Source organism: Hibiscus syriacus, unplaced genomic scaffold (genome assembly GCF_006381635.1).
Source record: "Hibiscus syriacus cultivar Baekdansim isolate YM2019G1 unplaced genomic scaffold, ASM638163v2 tig00109991_pilon, whole genome shotgun sequence".
In the NCBI taxonomy this organism is placed as follows: domain Eukaryota; kingdom Viridiplantae; phylum Streptophyta; class Magnoliopsida; order Malvales; family Malvaceae; genus Hibiscus; species Hibiscus syriacus.
Window position 1 is genome coordinate 96180 of NW_024062551.1, and position 21532 is coordinate 117711.

The window sequence follows — 21532 nt, forward strand, 5'->3', positions numbered from 1 at the left end:
GAAATTTTGAGTTATTCGAAAAATCGAAAGTTTGACTAAGTATTTTGACAGTTTTACGATTTAATCCATGATTTCATATTCCTTCAGTTACTCCATCATTTTCAATCATTTTTGTTACCAAATTTGAACTACACGCTCTTAAACCATCGTAGAGTACATATACCTTTCAATTCCTCTTTTTTATAACACATTATATTTTTCAATTTAGTTCTTTAATTTTTCATAATTTCCTTATTTTTTCAATTCACCCTTTATTTTAAATCTATTTTTATCAACTTTGAACCACATGCTCATATACCACAATAAAATATCTACGTAACTTCAATTTTTACCTTTTACTAAAAATATACTCTCTTTTATTTAGTCCTTTAACTTTGCATCTTAATCAATTTGATCTTTTAACTAAAATTGTTTGTAAATTCTTCCTCATAAAAAAATTACCCTCAAAATATTTTCTTTAAAACATAATATTATGAATATATTTTATAATTTTAGATTGTATTTGATATATTAAATAACATCATAACGTGAAAATAATATATATATATATATGATTAGAGAAAATTAAAAAATTGAAACAAACCTTTACCGTAATACTATAAATAATTATAATAAAATTAGTATATAAACTCAAATAACTCGACTCAATAGACTAGCTGCAAGTTAAAAGCAAGTTAGATAAATTAAATAAATTAACGTAACGTTTTAATAGTATATCAAGTAATGATATGTTTAAATACTAAACAGTAAACACAACCTAATGTATTTCCTAAATTTAAAACCAGAAGTGGATTAAAGTTAAACGAGTTCCCAAACGGATCGTCACTTTCCCAGTGTTTAAAAGACTTCTTCTTCTTTGATCGTCAACCGACTCTGGTAACTGCTCTGTCAATCTCCTTGTAATTTTTATTTTTTATTTCTTTATTATTAATGTTGCCTTACTTTTTGATCTTTCTAACTTCTCTTTTCGTTTGATTTTTGCTTTGGAAGTTAATCTAAGAGTTCGATCATGATATTTTCTTGGATTTTCCGTTACACGCTTCGATTAAAAGAAAAAGCCATATGATTGTGCATCTCTTTCATTTATATTCTTGATAGAATATTGTTCATTGCAATGGATTTTTATAAATATTGTTATTTGTTTGGTATAGGTTTTAGATGTTGGTTGTTCTTGTTCTTTAAATTGCTATTTGGAATCCGTTCCTTAATAGTGGATGTCACCATAAACAGAAACGAACCTGTTACAGATGTGAATACTTACTAAACAGTGCCCGTTCTCATTGTTTGTTGTGGACCAGGCAATTCGGGTCGAGTATTTTTATAATTGTATAAATTTCGGTACGCCAATTAGGGGTGAGTATCTGATTGAATCGAGTAAAAAAATTTTGAGTTCTTCGAGTTGATGAGTCTTATTTTGAGTTGCATCTTATCGTGTTTTAGTTATTTTTCATGTTGTGTCTATATTATGAGTTTTGGTTTGTTGCAATGTAGGGATATACAACAATCCCATCTGTTTTTTCATTTTTTTAAGCTTACATAGACATTTTCTATCACTGTACTATTGTTAATTGTTTCAACCCATATTACACTCTTCTTCTTCTTCTGTGGATTATTCTTTTGTCTAAATAATCAGTTTTCTTATTCCACAAAAGCAATGAAGCCAGTAGCTTCTTCGATGAATCCCTATACAACATTATGCATACCTCTTATGAGAAGGGAGACAATTATAATATTAAAGCTAAAGATATTAATCATAGCAATGAGATTGCTTGGTTTGAACATTCCTCACACTTCGTCCATAATCTGCACTGAATCGAGTGAAGCATTGTTATAGTGTAAATTAACCGCGAAGTGTTAGAGGAATGTTCAAACCAAGCAGTTTCATTGTCAAGATTAACATCTTTAGCTTTAATATTATAATTCATCTCCATTCTCACAAGAGGTAACCCTCACCACTGAAAAACCTTACTTTTCTTTTGCCTAGGGAACCCGTGCCACTGACAAGCCTTACTTTTTCTTTTCTCTAAATGATCAATTTTCTTATTCCACAAAGGCAATGAAGCCAATAGCTTCTTCATTGAATCCCTATGCAGCATCATGCATACCTCTTGTGAGAAAGAAGGTAAATTATAATATTAACGCTAAAAATATTAATCGTGACAATGACAATGAGCCTACTTGGTTTGAACATTCCTCAAATTTCTCCCATAATCTGCACTGAATCGAGTGAAGCATTGATATAGTTCAGATTAAGGGCGAAGTGTGAGGGAAATGTTCAAACCAAATAGTCTCATTACCATGATTAATATCTTTAGTTTTAATATTATAATTTGTCTCCATTCTCAGAAGAGGTAACTCGTGCCATTGAAAAGCCTTACTTTTTCTTGTCTAAATGATCAGTTTTCTTATTTCGTAAAGGCTATGAAGTCATTAGCTTCTTCGTTGAATCCCTATGCAACATCATACATGCCTCTTGTGAGAAGGAAGACAAATTATAATATTAAACCTGAAGATATTAATCATGGCAATGAAGCTGCTTGATTTGAACATTCCTCACACTTCGCCATAATCTGCATTGAATCAAGTGAAACATTGTTATAGTGCTGATTAAGGGCGAAGTGTGAGGAAAATGTTCAAACCAAACTGTCCCATTACCAATATTAATATATTTAGCTTCAATATTATAATTTGCCTCCATTCTCACAAGAGGTAACCCGTGCCACTAAAAAGCCTTATTTTTTTGTCTAAATGATCAGTTCTCTTATTCCGCAAAGGCGCATGCATACCTCTTGTGAGAAGGAAGATAAATTATAGTATTAAAGCTAAAGATATTAAACATGGCAATGAGACTGTTTGGTTTGAGCATTCCTCACTCTTCGCTCATAATCTGCACTGAATCGAGTGAAGCATTGTTATAGTGCAAAATACAGATTAATGGCAAAGTGTGAGGAGAATGTTCAAACCAAGCAGTCTCATTGCCATGATTAATATCTTTAATTTTAATATTATAATTTGCCTCCATTCTCACAAGAGGTAACCAGTGCCACTGAAAAGCCTTACTTTTTCTTTTGTCTAAATGATCAGTTTTCTTATTCTACAAAGGCAATGAAGTTAATAGCTTCTTCGTTGAATCCCTATACAACATCATGCCTACATCTTGTGAGAAGGAAGGTAAATTATAATATTAAAGTTAAAGATATTAATCATGGCAGTGAGGCTGCTTGGTTTGAACATTCCTCACACTTCGTCTATAATCTGCACTGAATCGAGTGAAGCATTGTTGTAGTGCAAATTAAGGGCGAGATGTGAGGGGATGTTCAAACAGAGTAGTCTCATTGCCCTTATTAATATCTTTAGCTTTAATATTATAATTTGCCTCCCTTCTCACAAAGGTAATCCATGCCATTGAAAAGTCCTATTTTTTCTTTTATCTAAATGATCAGTTTTCTTATTCCGCAAAGGAATGAAGTCAATAGCTTCTTCGTTGAATCTCTATGCAGCATCATACGTACCTCTTGTGAGCAGGGAGACAAATTATAATATTAAAGTTAAAGATATTAATCATGACAAATGAGATTGTTTGGTTTAAACATTCCTTACACTTCGTCCATAATCTACACAGAATCAAGTGAAGCACTGTTCTGGTGCAGATTAAGGGCAAAGTGTGAGGAATGTTCAGATGGAGCATTCTCATTCCCCATGATTAATATCTTTAGCTTTGATATTATAATTTACTTCCCTTCTCACAAGAGATACCCGTGCCACTGAAAATCCCCATTTTGCTGAAGCTTCATTAAAAAAAAAACCCATCATGCTCGTAGTTCTTTGGTTCAAAGTCCAGGTGAAATTATGGACAAGCACATTATGGATGTAGTATTAGACATGGATTTGGATTATCTGCGCATGACATTCCATGGTTTATCCAATAAGTATCTTCTGTAAGTCCAAGAATTGTGGGGTTCCAAAGGGGGGTATTTCATGGTTGGATAAAGTGATCTGCTTAATTTGATTAGTATTGTTTCTCTTGTCCCATTTTTACCATTTAAGGTCTTTCCTTGGTTTTGCTGGAAGACTGAAGAGCATATGTTTTGGTGAATCTTGTTTTACTTGATGAACAAATTTTAAGTATGTATCCTTTTACTCACTTTCTGGTATTCATGGAAATCCGAATTGCTCTCTTGTGCAGATGCAAACCGTTGAACCTTCCGGAACAATTCCGGACACCTTGGATACCAATGATGTCTCTGAATCTGGGTCTGCAGCACACTTTAGTGCTCCTAAACTGAAAAACGTAGCAGCAGGTGATACTAGTGCTTCTTCTGGCTCTGCAGAATCCGCAGTTACCTCCTGATTGACTTTATCAAAGCAATCTAATGGTATTCCTTTTCCTTTTTTTTTCTGTGTGTTCGTATTTGCGTTCGTGTTTGCGAATTAGAAGTATACACAAGTAGGGATCTTTGGTGAAGGCTGGGAAACATTGTAGTGGTCCATATAACATTTGAAGGTTGCGTATATGAATGCTGCTGCATGCCCCTGATTCCCCATACCCTGCTTTTGGGGGCTTATGTGTTTGATGAAGAAAGCTCAATACACTTTACATGCAAAATCATATATAGTTTTACATCAGAAATGTAAATGATTTTCGTTTCTTCATGTTCACATTTTGCTTTAGCATGCATTGGTTTAGGTGTGTGGGTTTAGATTATTGATTTGGATGTGTGGGTTATGATTGCTTTTATGTGTGTAATATGGAAATTAATGCGATTGTTGTTGAGCCTAACAAAGACATGAAGTTCAACGACGACAATTATCATATTTGTAGCATGAATATTATGTCATCGAGGAGCAACAAGTAGGGCTGAGCAACGAAATCGAGAAAACTGACACGAACCGAGTAAAACAGTTCGGTTTGGTTTTAAACGGTTCGGTTTAAAAGTTTCATTTTTTTGATTCGGTTCGGTTCGGGTTTTCCATATGGAACCCATTTGTTCCATATTGAACCGAATAGGCAATATTTGTAAAAAAAAATTATAGTTTCAAGTGATTTTTTTATTGAAAAACCGATAAACCGAATCGAACCGAAAAACCCGAACCGTTAAAAAAATTGAACCAAACCGAAAAAATCGGTTTCGGTTTTTTCGGTTTTTTAACTATTCGGTTTCGGTTTAAATATTGAAAATCTGTTTATTTCGGTTCGGTTTAATTTTTGACAAAAAATCAAACCGAACCGAACCGAATACACCCCTAGCAACAAGTGTTGGGAATCAATCGTTCTAAGTAGTATCTGTTCAGAATTTTGATTAGTAAATGACAAAGTATACACATCTTACGAACATAGTTATTCAAATCTGAATCTTCCAAAAAAATAATAATATATTTTATCACCGGTATATTCGTGACACGGTAAATATTGAGGCTTTTAAAAGCGCAAGAATTTTATGATAGACATCATATTGATTAATGCAGTGACATATGATATGATATAGTGCGACATTTTGACCATTTAATATTAAAATAGAATTTTAATTATAGTTAAAAGGTTTAATAAAATATTATTTATTAATATTAGTAAATAGAATAATATTAGATTTTTCATATATAAATATTTATTAGATCTACAACATAAAAGGAAATTTCAAAAAGGGTAAATTACTCCAATGGTCATTGATGTTTGGGTAAGTTTTTGTTTTCACTATTGATGTTTTAAAAGTTATAAATCGGTCATTAACGTTATCGTTTGTTACAAATTGGTCACTCGCCGTTAACAGGCGTGACGGAAAACACGCGTGGCCTGTTAACAACAGTTAACAGGCTTACATGGATGGTATAATTATACAAATAGTTCATGTTATTTATATATTCTCTCAACTTGATCCTAGTTTTAATAAATTAAAATATATTTATTTTTAATTCTTATAAATAATTATATATTTTAAAAAAAGGAAATCAAAAATTTAAAATTAGTTTTAAAAACAAAAACAAAAAATTTTAATTTTAGGGTAAACTAATAAAAACAATAAAATTAAAGTTTTTTTAATAAAAGTTTGGGGAAGAAAAATGTTAATTTTATTAAAAAAATTGTTTTTATTAGTTTACCCTAACATTAAAAAACATTAATTTTTTTAAAACTAATTTTAAATTTTTGATTTCATTTTTAAAAAAAATATATCATTATTTATAAGAATTAAAAATAAATGTATTTAAATTTATTAAAAATTAGGATCAAATTGAAAGAATATATAAATAACATGGACTATTCCGTCATGCCTGTAAACAGCTAGTGACCAATTTGTAATAAACGATAATGTTAATAGCCAATTTATATCTTTTGAAACATCAATGTTGAAACAAAAATTTACCCAAACATTAGTTACCATCGGAGTAGTTTACCCTTCAAAAAAACACTCCTCCATTTTCTTTCTTCTTTCCTTCTCTCCAAACACCCAGTTTCTCACCCTCTCCATAAATCTTCCGGCAAATTCTTCATATAACTTGCCAGTCATTTCAGAATAATGAGATTCCAATCCATCATCTAAATTTATCTTCCCTTTTCTCTGAGTTTTTTTTATGATTTTCTTTCTGAAGTGATAATTGTGAAATTCATTCTTTTTGCTTCCATTTGGGGTGGGGGGGAATGTATGTGATTGAAAAATGTTCTCCTTTTTACCACTCTTATAGACTCCGTTTCACTGTTTTGTGTTTATCGAAACGCTTTTCTTTCTCCCCCAGATCTGTCAACAAAATCTAGGGTTACTCTGAATAACTTTGGGGTATGCCCTGATTTAGTGTCTTCCATAATGTCTATATCTCGAGCTTCATATCCTTCTTGTTGGCTTTAATGACAATGAACTTATAATGAGGGTTGGGAATTTATGGCTTTGATGCTATTAATGCCTGGTCCAGTCTTATAAATATCCAACTTAACAGCTAATAGACATTGTATATAGTAGCTATGAGCTATTTCTATTTCTTTTATAGCAATTAGTTTTCTCTACCTAATGCAACCGACCATAATTGACTAGAAGTTGTTTATAGACTTTCATGGTTTTTATAATCATTGTTAGTCATTTCACTTGATTTGTCTAGTTCATTTGAGTTGCAGAAAAGTCGATTGTAAGTTTTATTCTAATTAGCATGCTTGTTCCAGGTGGCTGAAAGGGCACTTTTCTTTTGGAATAATGATCAAATTTTAAACTTAATCGCACATAACCGGCACGTGATATTACCCGTCATACTTCCAGCCTTGGAAAAGAATGCCCAGAGCCACTGGAACCATGGAGTGCTCAACTTAACAATAAATGTCAGAAAGATGTTCGTGGAGATGGATGATCAACTATTCATGTCTTGCCATGTCAACTTCAAGGAGGAAGAAGCAAAGCTAAGCGTATTAGCGGAGAAACAGAAGGAAGCATGGGAACGCCTAGAAAATGTAGCCAGTCGCCAGCCGATAACTGGAAATACAGCTGTACTGGTAACTCCTTTGGCAGCACCAATGGCCTATTAACTGCCGTCCCAAAATGTAGGTTCCCCTAGCTTCTAGATTTTCCCTTTTGCGCCCCCCAACCTTTATAACAATGGGAAATGTAGGCAAATGACTTCCATTTGTGGGGTGGTGGGATTTTCTTTCTCCCTTTTCGTATATTCTATTAGCAGCCGTTTATTTGAACTTGCATTTTATGTATTATCCGATGCTGCTGCGTGGGATGTTAATTGCTTCCTTGGAAAGGTGATGGGGATGTCCATGCAGTGATTTTATACAAAGTTTATGTATCAACTAATTTTGTTTACCCTCTCTCCATTAACATATGCAATATTTTCTTGTCAGATGGGATTGAGCTTTGCATGCCTTTCGAAAAGTTGTACAAAAATTTAATGTTAACATTTATTTTCAACGTATAGTAATTTTGGTCTTTATTCTTTTTTTAAACATTTTAAATTATTTTTATTAATGTTTTGCATAAGAAGATTTGAACTTGCTTTTTCCTAGAATTTTGATGTTGAAATTTTGAATTCTTGATGGATTAACTTTTGTACTAGCCTTCCAATTCTATTTCTGTGCCAACTATTTGCATTATTGATGTCCAATTTAGTTCTCTATCGATGATTTGATGATGAATTTGCAAATCCATAAACGACTCATTTTTGAATCATTAAGCTATCATGGTTGCTTAAATTGAGTACATGATCAGCAAATAAACCTGCTTTAATTTTTTTTAAGTTCCCCATTGATGTATAGGATGGTGACATTGAATTTTTGTAGTATTTGGTGGGGCAAATATTTGGGGTATAAGTAGCAGGATGAAAAACATTTTCGATACGAACACAACCCGGGGTTTGCTCCGAGTACAAGTTAGTGTCTGTTCAAAAATTTTCATTTCTTTCGAAATGCAACATCGGAGTTTGGTGTTCTCTAGTGTTAATTCAAACAAATGGCCCTTGATGCATATTTTGAACCATTTATGGTTGTCAACTTCAGGTCAACGGTGTAATGAACAAAGCATTCAGTGAACTATTCGTATAACTTTTGTTTATAAAAATAAATGAGTATGAGCAAAATTTTTATGTTCATTTAATAAACTAACAAATACAAACAGAGATGCGTTCGGTTCGTTTATGTTCACGAACAAGCTTGTTTATTGACTCGTTTGCTTATGTTCATGAACAAGCTCGTTTATTGGCTCGTTTGCTTATGTTCATGAACAAGCTCGTTTGTTTATGTTCATGAACAAGCTCGTTTGTTTATGTTCATGAACATGCTCGTTTGTTTATGTTCATGAACATGCTCGTGAACTCTGAACGAACGAACGAACATGTACACCTTCAAAAATAAAATAAACGAACACAAACATAGTCTTGTATGTTCAAGCTCGGTTCATTTACACCTCTACTTACACCTGCTTATATCTGGAACCATTTATACATCTGGTTGCATGATATTAAATTGGTTTGCCGTGTAAGTGGAAAAGGTAGAATATTAGTTTTCTTTTGGTACTAGTGATGTTTATGCAGCATTCAATCATGCAGGAATGGCTCAGGTTGCTATCCGTACATTTGAATTCACTAGCAGTTTAGATCTAATTTGCAGTTCTGATGAGAAAACTAATCTTTTCGAAACAATGTTGGACTCCCTATGAAAGGAAGGGCATGTTAGGGTGGCATCAGAATATTTCACTAGAAAAAAGCAGACAGATCTTTGTCGGGTTCCATCAATCAAGGTGTACAATATACTATTGAACGGATGGTTCCGGTCTCGAAAGCTCAAGCATGCCGAGAGACTTTGGTCGGATATGAAAAAGAAAGGCATGCTGCCTAGTGCCGTAACATATGGTACCCTTATAGAAGGATATTGTACTATGCGTTGTGTCGAGAGGGCGGTGGAATTGGTGGAAGAAATGAAGGAGGCGGGAATGCAGCTGAATGCGAAAGTATAAAATCAGATTATTGATTCACTTGGGGAAGCAGGAAGATTAAAGGAGGCATTAGGGATGATGGAACGATTTTTATAGTGTGAATCCAGGCCTGATATTTCGACGTATAATTCTCTGGTGAAAGGTCATTGCAAGGCCAAAGATTTAGCAGGCGCTAGTAAGGTGCTTAAGATGATGATCAGCAGGGGATGCGTCCCAACCATTACGACCTACAATTATCTCGAAATTTGGGAAAATCGAGGAAGCGATGAACCTTTATACAAAGATTGTTCAGTCCGGTCACGCTCCTGATCGGCTTACGTACCACCTATTGTTGAAGCTGCTGTGCGAGGAGGAGAGGTTGGATTTAGCTATTCAGGTTAGCAAAGAAATGACGGTGAGGGGATACGACCGAGACTTGGCATCGAGCACCATGCTGGTTCATTTGCTCTGCAGAATGCATAGGTTCGAAGATGCTTTCGAAGAGTTGGAGGACATGATACGAAGAGGTATAGTTCCACAATACCTCACTTTTGAGAGAATGAACAACGAGTTAAGAAAAGGGGAATGACAGAGATGGCTAGGAAACTATGTGATATGATGAGGTCTGTCCATTTTTCCAAAAAAAACTGCCCAATACATATGTCGGAGAGGAGGACTCATCACGAACAAGGAGGACGTCGATAATACAGAAAGCTGAGGCGATGCCTGATATGCTGAAAACATGTAATGATCCGAGAGAAATCGTTAAGCATCGAACTTTATCCGGAAATGCTGTATCTAGAGCAGGCCAGTTGATTGAGATTATGAAGAAAAGAGCTAAAGAAACAAGTATGAATGGTCAAGGCCTTAGAGCAAAGGAACAACAAGAAAGGAGCAGGCTTCAAGAGAATTTCGGTGCAGCTGGTGTTACATGGCTTCTATCATCTTCGGGGAAATTTTTCGGAAATCGTGGAAGCGTCTTAGTGATTACAAGTTAGTATTTGTCTAGAATTTTTCTTAACCTATTGATAACGTACATATATCCTGACATATGCAGCTGGCCGAACCCAGATATTTTTAGGAAGAATTACATTTCCTTTTACTACCGAGGCCCTTCAAGTATATTCAATTTGTTGATTGTTGAGTATTGCAGAGTCCCATTATGGGATGTGATCCTTCCAACTCAATTGTTTCATTCACAATATTATGATTCGGACCTCTGCCTTGCTTAAGGGATCTAATATTCCACCTCACTAGACCAAGTGATTGTTAGTAGGAGGAAAGGTTGTTTATTCATAGAAACTGTTTACAGTTCTAATAAGAATAGGCCATTAAACATTGTTGATTCATTTATCATCTCTCTCCCTAGTAGTGTTCCAATATCTAATAATTACTTGGATTGAGTGTTCCAATATCTAATAGTTTGGAATTTGAGTTAAAAATAAGATTCAAATAATTCGATTTTGACTTAATATAAAAATAAGTGTCTAAATTAAATTGTACCTTTTTTTCTCATTTAGGTGTTTAAATTATTTTTCGGTTAATTCAGGAACCTAACATTACAAACGTTATCATTTTAAGTGCCCGACCGTAATGGCCATTAAAACATGTGTCACATTTATATATATACACCATATATAGTTTAAAATGAACTTATGAAAATCAACCAGCTCGTATAATCTCCACCCAAACTGAAATGAAATATGATACCTTAAATTAATGAATAAAATAAAAAATTATACTAAACCAAATCATATTAATAAGGTTACAATAGGGGGAAAAAGGAAATAAAATTGATGTCTATGGGTTGTCAAATCGAAAACGATTAAAATAGGGGAGGATAGAAAAATTATTTTGGGGTCTCAAATATAAAAATTATATGAAGAAAATTTTTGAGTAGGGAATTGAGTATTAATTTTAGGCCTCTAAATGAAACCGAATGAATACGAGTGGGGGTATGTTCATGTTCATTCGTAATGAAAAACAACAATTAAACGAACAAAATTTATAGTCGTTCATTAAGAAATGTAGTTTGTTCGTGTTCGTTCATGTTCGTTAAAAATGATAAACAAACACAATGAATGAACGTTAACGAACGCACACTAATGAACGTAAATGAACATAAAATTAATTGGGTTTATACTTGAGAAGAATTATTTTCTTTCAAAATAATTTTAAGGTTTATATTTCCTTTAATTGATTTGAGTACTTTTTATTTGAGTTTAATTAATTGAATTTTAAATATTAATGAGTTTGTTCATTAAGAAATATAGTTTTTCGTGTTCGTTCATGTTCGTTCGTTAGAATGATAAACAAACACAAATGAAAAAACACTAACGAATACACACGAATGAAGTAAACGAACATAAATGAACAAACATAAATTAATTGGGTTTACTGAGAAGAGTTATTTTCTTTCAAAATAATTTTAGGGTTTATTTTCTTTAATTGATTTGAGTATTTTTTTTATTTGGGTTATAATTAATTGAATTTAAAATATCAATGAGTTTAAAGTTAAAATTTATTAGATATTAATATTTCAAACGAGTCTGGAGATTGGACTGAATATAAACAAACGAACATAAACACATAAGTAAATGAAAATAAACGAATGGATTACTGAACGTTCACAAATGTAAATAACGAACAAACCCTTTGTTCGTATTCATTCATTTAATAAACAAACATAAAATATTGTTCACGTTCTTTCGTTTAATAAATAAACAAATATAAATGAACTTCTCGCCAAACAGTTCACGAACAGTTCGTTCAATGTCGATCGTTTACAGGTCGATTAAAATTTTTATTGTTAGATTCTGTAAAATGGGAGATTCATGTATCATGAATCAATGAAGATATGTATGGAGCATATCTCAATATCATAAACAATTCAACGTTTTATATATTAATTCATTCCTAAAGAATCTATTCTAGTAAATAATTTGAACAAATACCTATAATGAACTTTCCCAAAAAAATTGTAAAAAAATTATTTTCCCAAAAATGCTATAATTCCTTTATTAATTTTTATGATAATATTTTAAAAAAAATTAGTTTTCTATTTATTATCTCATATCATTTTAAGTGCCCGACCGTAATGGCCATTAAAACATGTGTCACATTTATATATATACACCATATATAGTTTAAAATGAACTTATGAAAATCAACCAGCTCGTATAATCTCCACCCAAACTGAAATGAAATATGATACCTTAAATTAATGAATAATAAAATAAAAAATTATACTAAACCCAAATCATAATTAATTAAGGTTACAATAGGGGGAAAAAGGAAATAAAATTGATGTCTATGGGTGTCAAATCGAAAACGATTAAAATAGGGGAGGAGATAGAAAAATTATTTTGGGGTCTCAAATATAGAAATTATATGAAGAAAATTTTTTGAGTAGGGAAATTGAGTATTAAATTTTAGGCCTCTAAATGAACCGAATGAATACGAGTGGGGGTATGTTCATGTTCATTCGTAATGAAAAACAAGAACAATTAAACGAACAAAATTTATAGTTCGTTCATTAAGAAATGTAGTTTGTTCGTGTTCGTTCATGTTCGTTCGTTAAAATGATAAACAAACACAAATGAATGAACGTTAACGAACGCACACTAATGAACGTAAATGAACATAAAATTAATTGGGTTTATACTTGAGAAGAATTATTTTCTTTCAAAATAATTTTAAGGTTTATATTTCCTTTAATTGATTTGAGTACTTTTTATTTGAGTTTATAATTAATTGAATTTTAAAATATTAATGAGTTTGTTCATTAAGAAATATAGTTTGTTCGTGTTCGTTCATGTTCGTTCGTTAGAATGATAAACAAACACAAATGAAAAAACACTAACGAATACACACGAATGAACGTAAACGAACATAAATGAACAAACATAAAATTAATTGGGTTTATACTGAGAAGAGTTATTTTCTTTCAAAATAATTTTAGGGTTTATATTTTCTTTAATTGATTTGAGTATTTTTTTTATTTGGGTTTATAATTAATTGAATTTTAAAATATCAATGAGTTTAAAGTTAAAATTTATTAGATATTAATATTTCAAACGAGTCTGGAGATTGGACTGAATATAAACAAACGAACATAAACAAACATAAGTAAATGAAAATAAACGAATGGATTACTGAACGTTCACAAATGTAAATGAACGAACAAACCCTTTGTTCGTATTCATTCATTTAATTAAACAAACATAAAATATTGTTCACGTTCTTTCGTTTAATAAATAAACAAATATAAATGAACTTCTCGCCAAACAGTTCACGAACAGTTCGTTCAATGTTCGATCGTTTACAGGTCGATTAAAATTTTTATTGTTAGATTCATGTAAAATGGGAGATTCATGTATCATGAATCCAATGAAGATTCATGTATGGAGCATATCTCAATATCATAATACAATTCAACGTTTTCATATATTAAATTCATTCCTAAAAGAATCTATTCTAGTAAATAATTTGAACAAATACCTATAATGAAACTTTTCCCAAAAAAATTGCTATTAAAAAATTATTTTCCCAAAAATTGCTATAATTCCTTTATTAATTTTTATGATAATATTTTTTAAAAAAAATTAGTTTTCTATTTTATTATCTCAATAAATGAATTGTAATCATTTCATTCTAAAAAACTCCACAATAAATGAATTGTATTCATTTCTTCCTTAAAAATCCCCACTAAAATCATGATTTCTAATGGAAAAAAATATTTTAGAGGTCTCATTTTATAATTTTATATTTTATTATAAAATATTATAGGTGTATCATTTTTAAAAATAGCACAAGGCTTCCACATCTTTTGGGGCGAGGCCTTTTTTTTAATATAATATAATACAATACAAATACATAAATTATAATATGTATAACTCTAAAAATAATATAACACGAACCAATTTATCTCAGTAGTTAAAAAAATCATTGTTACTTTTAGAGGTCACGAGTTCGAGTACCAGCGACTGCAATAAAGTGATTGAGCATTAATTGTCAAATTATTGAGAGTATTTAGAACAAATATTATTTTATAATCACATTAACAAAATAAAAAAATAGCATTTAAATTGAAAAAAAATATATAAAAATGAAAGTTGAGTAAAATAATAATAAAAATCATGTCAAAAAAATATTAATAAAATAAATTAGAGTACTAAAATAGGAGCAATATGAAAGTTGAGTAGTTAAATTGAAAATTTTTAAACTTTAATACCAAAATAAGAGTGAGAAGATAGTTGGGCGATGAATAATGTAATTTACTCATAAAATGCAGTGTCTTTAAATTTTTAATGACAAAGTGCTAAAATGAAACATTAGGTATGGTTTTGAAAAATTGAAAGTTTAGAAACTGAAACGGATTAAAATTGATAATTGTAGATACTAAATGCGTAATTTACCCTGCTTTTTGTATTATATTAATAAAACAATTCAACAACTAATAAGTTGGAAAAATTAGATGGAAAAGTCTAATTCCGAGATTTAATGGATAGGCAAACTCTTGGAATTCCAACTTTGAAAATCAATTTGGATTTCTATCTTTCTTCATAATTTCTTAATTTGACTTCAAACACTTAGGGGTGTAAACGAGTTGAGTCGAGCTCTAGTATTGTTGAGCTCGACTCGACTCGAAAACTCTAAAATAGAGCTCGACTCGACTCAAAAACTCGCGAGCTTAAAATTTTCAAGCTCGACTAGAACTCGAAATTCTGAACTGAAGCTCGTGAGCAGCTCAAAAAGACTCAAAATTAAAAAAAATCTTAAACTTAACTCGATTGAAGCCTCAAACTCAAACTAGAACATGAGCTTTAAAAACATGAAAATCTTACTGTATTTTTTAAAACACAATACATAATTGTTAATATTATTAATAATTTATTTTTTTTAAAATAAAATCTTAATATATTATATTTTCGAGCTGCTCACGAGCTTTTCGAGTCAAATATCAAGTAGCTCGTTTCGGCTCGTTAAGAACTCGATTCGAGCTTGAGCTCGAGTCGAGTGCATTCGATCCTAGTATTTTTCGAGCCTTTATCGAGTCGATCTCGAGTAGTTCGCAATTTATCTTGTCTCATTTACAACCCTACAAACACTTCAAAGAGAACAATTTTTTTTTGAAAGAAAATAAATTATATTATCTTGACTTATATCATATGTGATAGGATAGATATGTCACGCTCGACGAGCACCGCTGAGCATTATTAATGATGAGCACCGTCATACTCCGTTAATTTAATTTATAAAAATTTAAAATTTTAAAGGACTCAAAGTACAATAATAAATTAATTAAAATTTTAAAGGTAAATAATTTAAAATAAAATATTAATTACATCATTTCCATAATATTTTTTAACGAATAAAAAATATAGTTTCCTTTAGAATTTAAAATTTTTATAAGTTAAATTAATGGTATTCAGCAACCCTCATCGTTAATGATACTTAGCGGTAGTCGTCGAACATTATATAATTTTCCTATGTAATAAGCTTTTATTTATATGAAATGCGACAATTACGATCTATTGTTAATACAACTATACATTTTGTCGTGAATTAAAGTTCCAACGATATTAAATTTATTAAGTGACCTTAGTGATTGAAGGAAGTGTTGTTCTCATTTAATAAAAAAATAAGTGTTGTTCTCATTTGAGATTCCGAGTTCGAATAATTGCATTTGCAATATGTATTCATTATTAATTATTAAAAAGGATTATGAATAAATATAACCTTATAATCCCTTTAAACAATTCATTTTTTTACCAATATAACACCCTTGTATTTTATTTATGATAATCTTAATTACATATCTACTATTGTTCCTAATGGAACTATTTCGATAAGATAACATAATTTCTTTTCTTTCAAAAATAAAATCGGGTGAACTACATATTTAGTACCTAAACTATCAGTTTTGATCCGTTTTGATATCTAAACTTTCAATTTTTTTCAAAATCATACCTAACGTTTAGTTTTTGTTTCATTTTAGTATTTTGACGTTAAAAACTTAACGTGTTTAGTACCTAAACTATCAGTTTTGGTCCATTTTAGTATCTAAAATTTCAAAAAAAAAACTTAACGTTAAATTTTAAAAAGGTGAACTAAAATGACACAAAAACTAAACTTTAGGTATGATTTTAAAAAACTTTCTGAAAATTTAAGTGCTAAAATAGATCAAAAACTGATATTTTAGATATTAAACGCATAATTTACCTAATAAAACAAAACCACGATGCGTATATTCCCCAGTCACAAACACATATCAAACAATTTCTGGCATGGCACGAACCAACTTATCTCAATAGTTAAAGGAATTATTGTTGTTCCTAAAGATCACGGGTTTGAGCACTAGTGGCTGCAGCATGATGATTGAGCATTCATTGTCAAATGGTTGATTGTAACACCCCCAACCCATACCCGACCCGGATATGAGTCAGAGATACTACATTGACTTTGAAACACAACTCTTAACAAAAAAATAGCAAAATATTTCGACTTATATTAAGAAAATACGATAATATACATATTGTAATATAAGTTTATCAAAATATTCAGAGCATACACAACTTAACCCTTTAATTACATGCCAACTGCCATTTACATAACAAAATGACCTACTGATTAAGTTGCTTCTGATCTGGTGGTTGCAGGAGTAATGCTGTCAAGCTGCTTCACCTGTCTCGTCTATGTTCTCGGATCCTACGTGTGAAACACTCACACGCTAAGTCATCGACTTAGTGAGGCAATGTAATAATAATAACCAGGCAGTGTAATGAACATGTCATGATCATATGAAATGAGATGCAAACATGTACTTAATCAATGTAGTCTACATCATCAATATCCATACATGTAAGCGTATGACTTTAACATGCATGAATTTGTATGAATAAGTTTATTGGCCCATGATAGCATATTGAGAACCTAAGGTATCTGAGTAATGTGAGGTTGTGCACTATGCTGTCACCACAGCTCGTATAAATGCACCGAAGTGCCGCGTAGAATTGCACCGTAGTGCCATATAATGATGTCCATAAGGACCACATATAATTCCTTAAGAATCATATACATATACTAGGGATCAAGTATGTGTCTTTCCAAGACTTCACACATGTTCCACAGAATATATATATATCCCGAAGGACCGCGTAGAATTGCACCGTAGTGCCATATAATGATGTCCATAAGGACCACATAGAATTCCTTAAGAACCATATACATATACTAAGGATCAAGTATGTGTCTTTCAAGACTTCACACATGTTCCAAAGAATATACATATGTCCCGAAGGACCGCGTAGACCCTCTACCCTTGGCATGCCAACTATACCTATAGTTCTCATATACATAACATGGGCTTTTACATTTCACGTAGTGTATATCGCGTAGACATGTAAATTCTTACCTTTTCACATAGCTCATAACTTTCCCATATATTCATGTCATATAATGCATTTTATATGAACTCATGTCATGTCTCATAATACAGAATATCCTCATGTACCAAAATATAAAATCTAGACTTATCACAAGTCTAGAATGGAGTATATTTCTATAATTATGCTATGCATATGCACTCACCTATATTTCTTTGCCTTTTCCTCGATCGATCCTACTTGTAGATTGTTCCTGAACTCGTGTAGGCTCGATATCTACATAAACATAATTTCCAAGATGATTATCAGATGTCTATGTCTTGAAATTAAGCTTTAATAGCTTACTAATTTAAGGAATTAATAGCTTAGTCTTTCTTTCTTTTCTTTCTTCTTTTTTTTTCATGGGGGAATCGGTTCCCCCCCTGGGGGTATCGATTCCCCTCTAGCATTCTGGAATTTCATATTCGTTGAGGGGGTATCGGTTCCCCTTGAATGGGTACCGATTCCCCTAACCCAGAAATCCTATTTTGAGCCCGGAAATCATCTCATTTCAGCTCAAACATACATATTTCACTCTCCTTAATACTCTTAGCTTTCATACACTTACTTCAACTAATTATTATCCATTCAATACCTCTAAACTATAAAAAAACTAATCATCCATATGGAATTGAAGAATCTTACTCAAATTTCAACTTGTTCTAATTTCAATTCTGTTACCTCATACTTCTTAATTAACTTATTGACAGGTCAAAAATCTTATTCAAACTTCAAAAACTCATCCATATCAAACTTCCATCTAAAAACTCATTTTCCAAATCTATCTCTAAAACACTTATCTTGTTGTCTTAATGTCACATAAGCTTTCCTTTAGCTTATATAACATCCAAACTTCCATTTCCAATCTAAAAATCAAAGAAACTACCAAGGTTAAGATTCTCACATTTACTTGCAAGCTTCACACGGTTGGAGAAGGAAGAGAATAAGAGAAAAGTCTGGAAGGCTTATCTCAAATGCCCACGTGATTTATAATATCACCCTAAGGAATATTTAATTATTTCATTTACTCAATTACTCTGTTGCCCTCTTAATTATCCTTCTTTATGATTCAATCCTACACCCAATAACCCAAATAGATCATTAAACTCTTCCATCATTTTACTTAAATCACCAAATGTTAAAACTTTGCAAATTAATCACTAACCCGGTATGGAGGATGTTACAAATCTCCCTCCCTTAAGAAAATTCGTCCTCGAATTTTCAATAAGAAAAGAGATGGGGATACTAATTCCTCATATCATCCTCACGCTTCCACGTTGCTTCTTCTACTTTGTGGTTTCTCCACAACACTTTGACCAAAGGAATAGTCTTGTTCCTCAATTGCTTAACCTCATGAGCTAAAATTTGAATCAGTTCTTCTTCATAAGTCATATTCGGTTGTACCTCGATCTCTTCTGGATTTATGATATGGGAGGGATCCGATCGATATCTTCGAAGCATTGAAACGTGAAATACATCATGTATCTTTTCCATCTCAGGTGGTAAAGCTAGCTGATATGCTACCGGTCCTACTCTCTTTACAATCTCATATGGTCCAATAAACCGAGGACTCAATTTTCCTTTTCGACCAAATCTCAACACCTTCTTCCATGGGGAAACTTTTAAAAACACTTTATCTCCAACTTGAAATTCAATTTCTTTCCTTTTTAGATCTGCATATGATTTCTGCCTGTCTGCTGCAGCTTTGAGATTACTCTGAATTATCCGGACCTTTTCTTCTACTTCCTGAATCAACTCAGGACCAAGCACTTCTTTATCTTTAAGCTCGTACCAGTTCAAAGGCGTACGACATTTCCTTCCATAAAGAGCTTCATAGGGAGCCATCTTTATACTCGACTGATAACTATTGTTGTAAGCGAACTCTGCCAGCGGTAAATACTTCTCCCATGATCCTTTAAATTCCATTACGCATGCTCTCAGCATATCTTCCAATATCTGAATAGTTCTCTCTGATTGCCCATCAGTCTGAGGATGAAAAGCCATACTAAAGTTTAAACGAGTCCCTAACGCTCCATGCAAAGATTTCCAGAATCTAGAAGTGAATCGAGGGTCTCGATCAGAGACTATGGAAACAGGTACTCCATGCAATCTAATAACTTCTCTAATATACAGCTCTGCATACCTTTCCATAGAGAAATCCGTTCTAACCGGAAGGAAATGCGCTGACTTAGTTAATCGATCAACAATTACCCAGATTGATTCTCTTTTGTTCGGAGTCAAGGGTAACCCCGAAATAAAATCCATCGTAACATTTTCCCATTTCCATTGAGGAATGAAAAGCGGTTGCAATAATCCTGATGGAACTTGATGCTCGGCTTTGACTTGTTGACATATCAAACACTTAGACACAAATTCGGTGACGCTTCACTTCATCCCTGACCACCAAAATCGATTCTTCAAATCCATATACATCTTGGTTCCACCCGGGTGCATCGTTAACGGACTGCAATGAGCCTCTGTTAATATTTCTTTCTTCAAGTCGTCATTGTCGGGTATTACAATTCTTCCTTTACAATATAGATTTCCATCTGACTTAATCTCAAAGTCTTTAATTTCTTTGTTCTTTACTTGTTCAATTCTTTTCAAACACATTTCATCTTTACCTTGCAATTCTCCTATTCGTTCCAACCATGCTGGTTTAAGGGTCAATTCTGCACAAAGACCACCGTCTCCCGTTAAAGATAATCTTGCATCCATAGCTCGTAAAGCTGCAAACGTCTTTCTACTCAGAGCATCTGCTACCACATTAGCCTTTCCGGGATGATAGTCAATTATCACATCATAATCCTTTAAGAACTCTACCCATCTACGTTGCCTCAAATTCAATTCTTTTTGAGTCATCAGGTACTTCAGGCTCTTATGATCCGTATATAAGTAACAACGCTCCCCATAAAGATAATGACGCCAAATCCTGAGAGCGAATACTACAGCAGCCATTTCTAAATCATGACTGGGGTAATTCCTTTCATGTGGTTTCAACTGTCTCGATGCGTACGCTACCACTTTTCCTTCTTGCATTAATACACACCCCAACCCGTTATGGGATGTGTCACTGTATACTACAAAATTCTTGTAAGATTCCGGTTGAACCAATATCGGAGTTTCCGTCAGAATTCTCTTTAAAGCTTCGAAACTTTCTTGACATTCAGAAGTCCAAACAAATGGTACGTTCTTTCTCATTAGCTTTGTTAGAGGCAGCACAATCATAGAAAAATTCTTAACGAATCTTCGATAGTAACCGGCAAGTCCAAGAAAACTTCGAACTTCAGACACATTCTTAGGAACTTCCCAATCCATTATAGCTTTAACTTTCTGAGGGGTCTACTCTAATCCCCAACTGCCGAGATCACATGCCCCAGGAAAATTACTTCCTTTAACCAGAACTCACATTTGGACAATTTGGCATACAACTTTTTATCTCTTAAAATTTGCAAGACGATCCTCAGATGTGTGCTATGCTCTTCATGGGATTTCGAGTACACCAGTATGTCATCAATAAAGACAACAACAAACTGGTCCAGATAGGGCTGAAAAATCCTGTTCATGAGATCCATGAAAGCAGCAGGTGCATTCGTTACTCCGAATGGCATTACTATGAATTCATAATGACCATATCTCGTTCTGAAAGCTGTCTTCGGAATATCTTTCTCCTGGATCTTCAATTGATGATAACCCGAACGTAGATCGATCTTCGAA

The 21532-nt window shown here is 32.5% G+C and overlaps 1 long non-coding RNA gene and 1 pseudogene across 1 annotated transcript; both read left to right on the top strand.

Annotated features, from left to right (window-relative positions):
* The first annotated feature begins 786 nt into the window (after positions 1-786).
* On the top strand, positions 787-4651 carry LOC120212004. Its single transcript, XR_005524651.1, has 2 exons — positions 787-876; positions 4187-4651. It is a non-coding gene; the product is annotated as an uncharacterized LOC120212004 (long non-coding RNA).
* Positions 4652-5657: 1006 nt separating this feature from the next.
* LOC120212010 lies at positions 5658-10387 on the top strand (annotated as a pseudogene).
* Positions 10388-21532: the final 11145 nt, after the last annotated feature.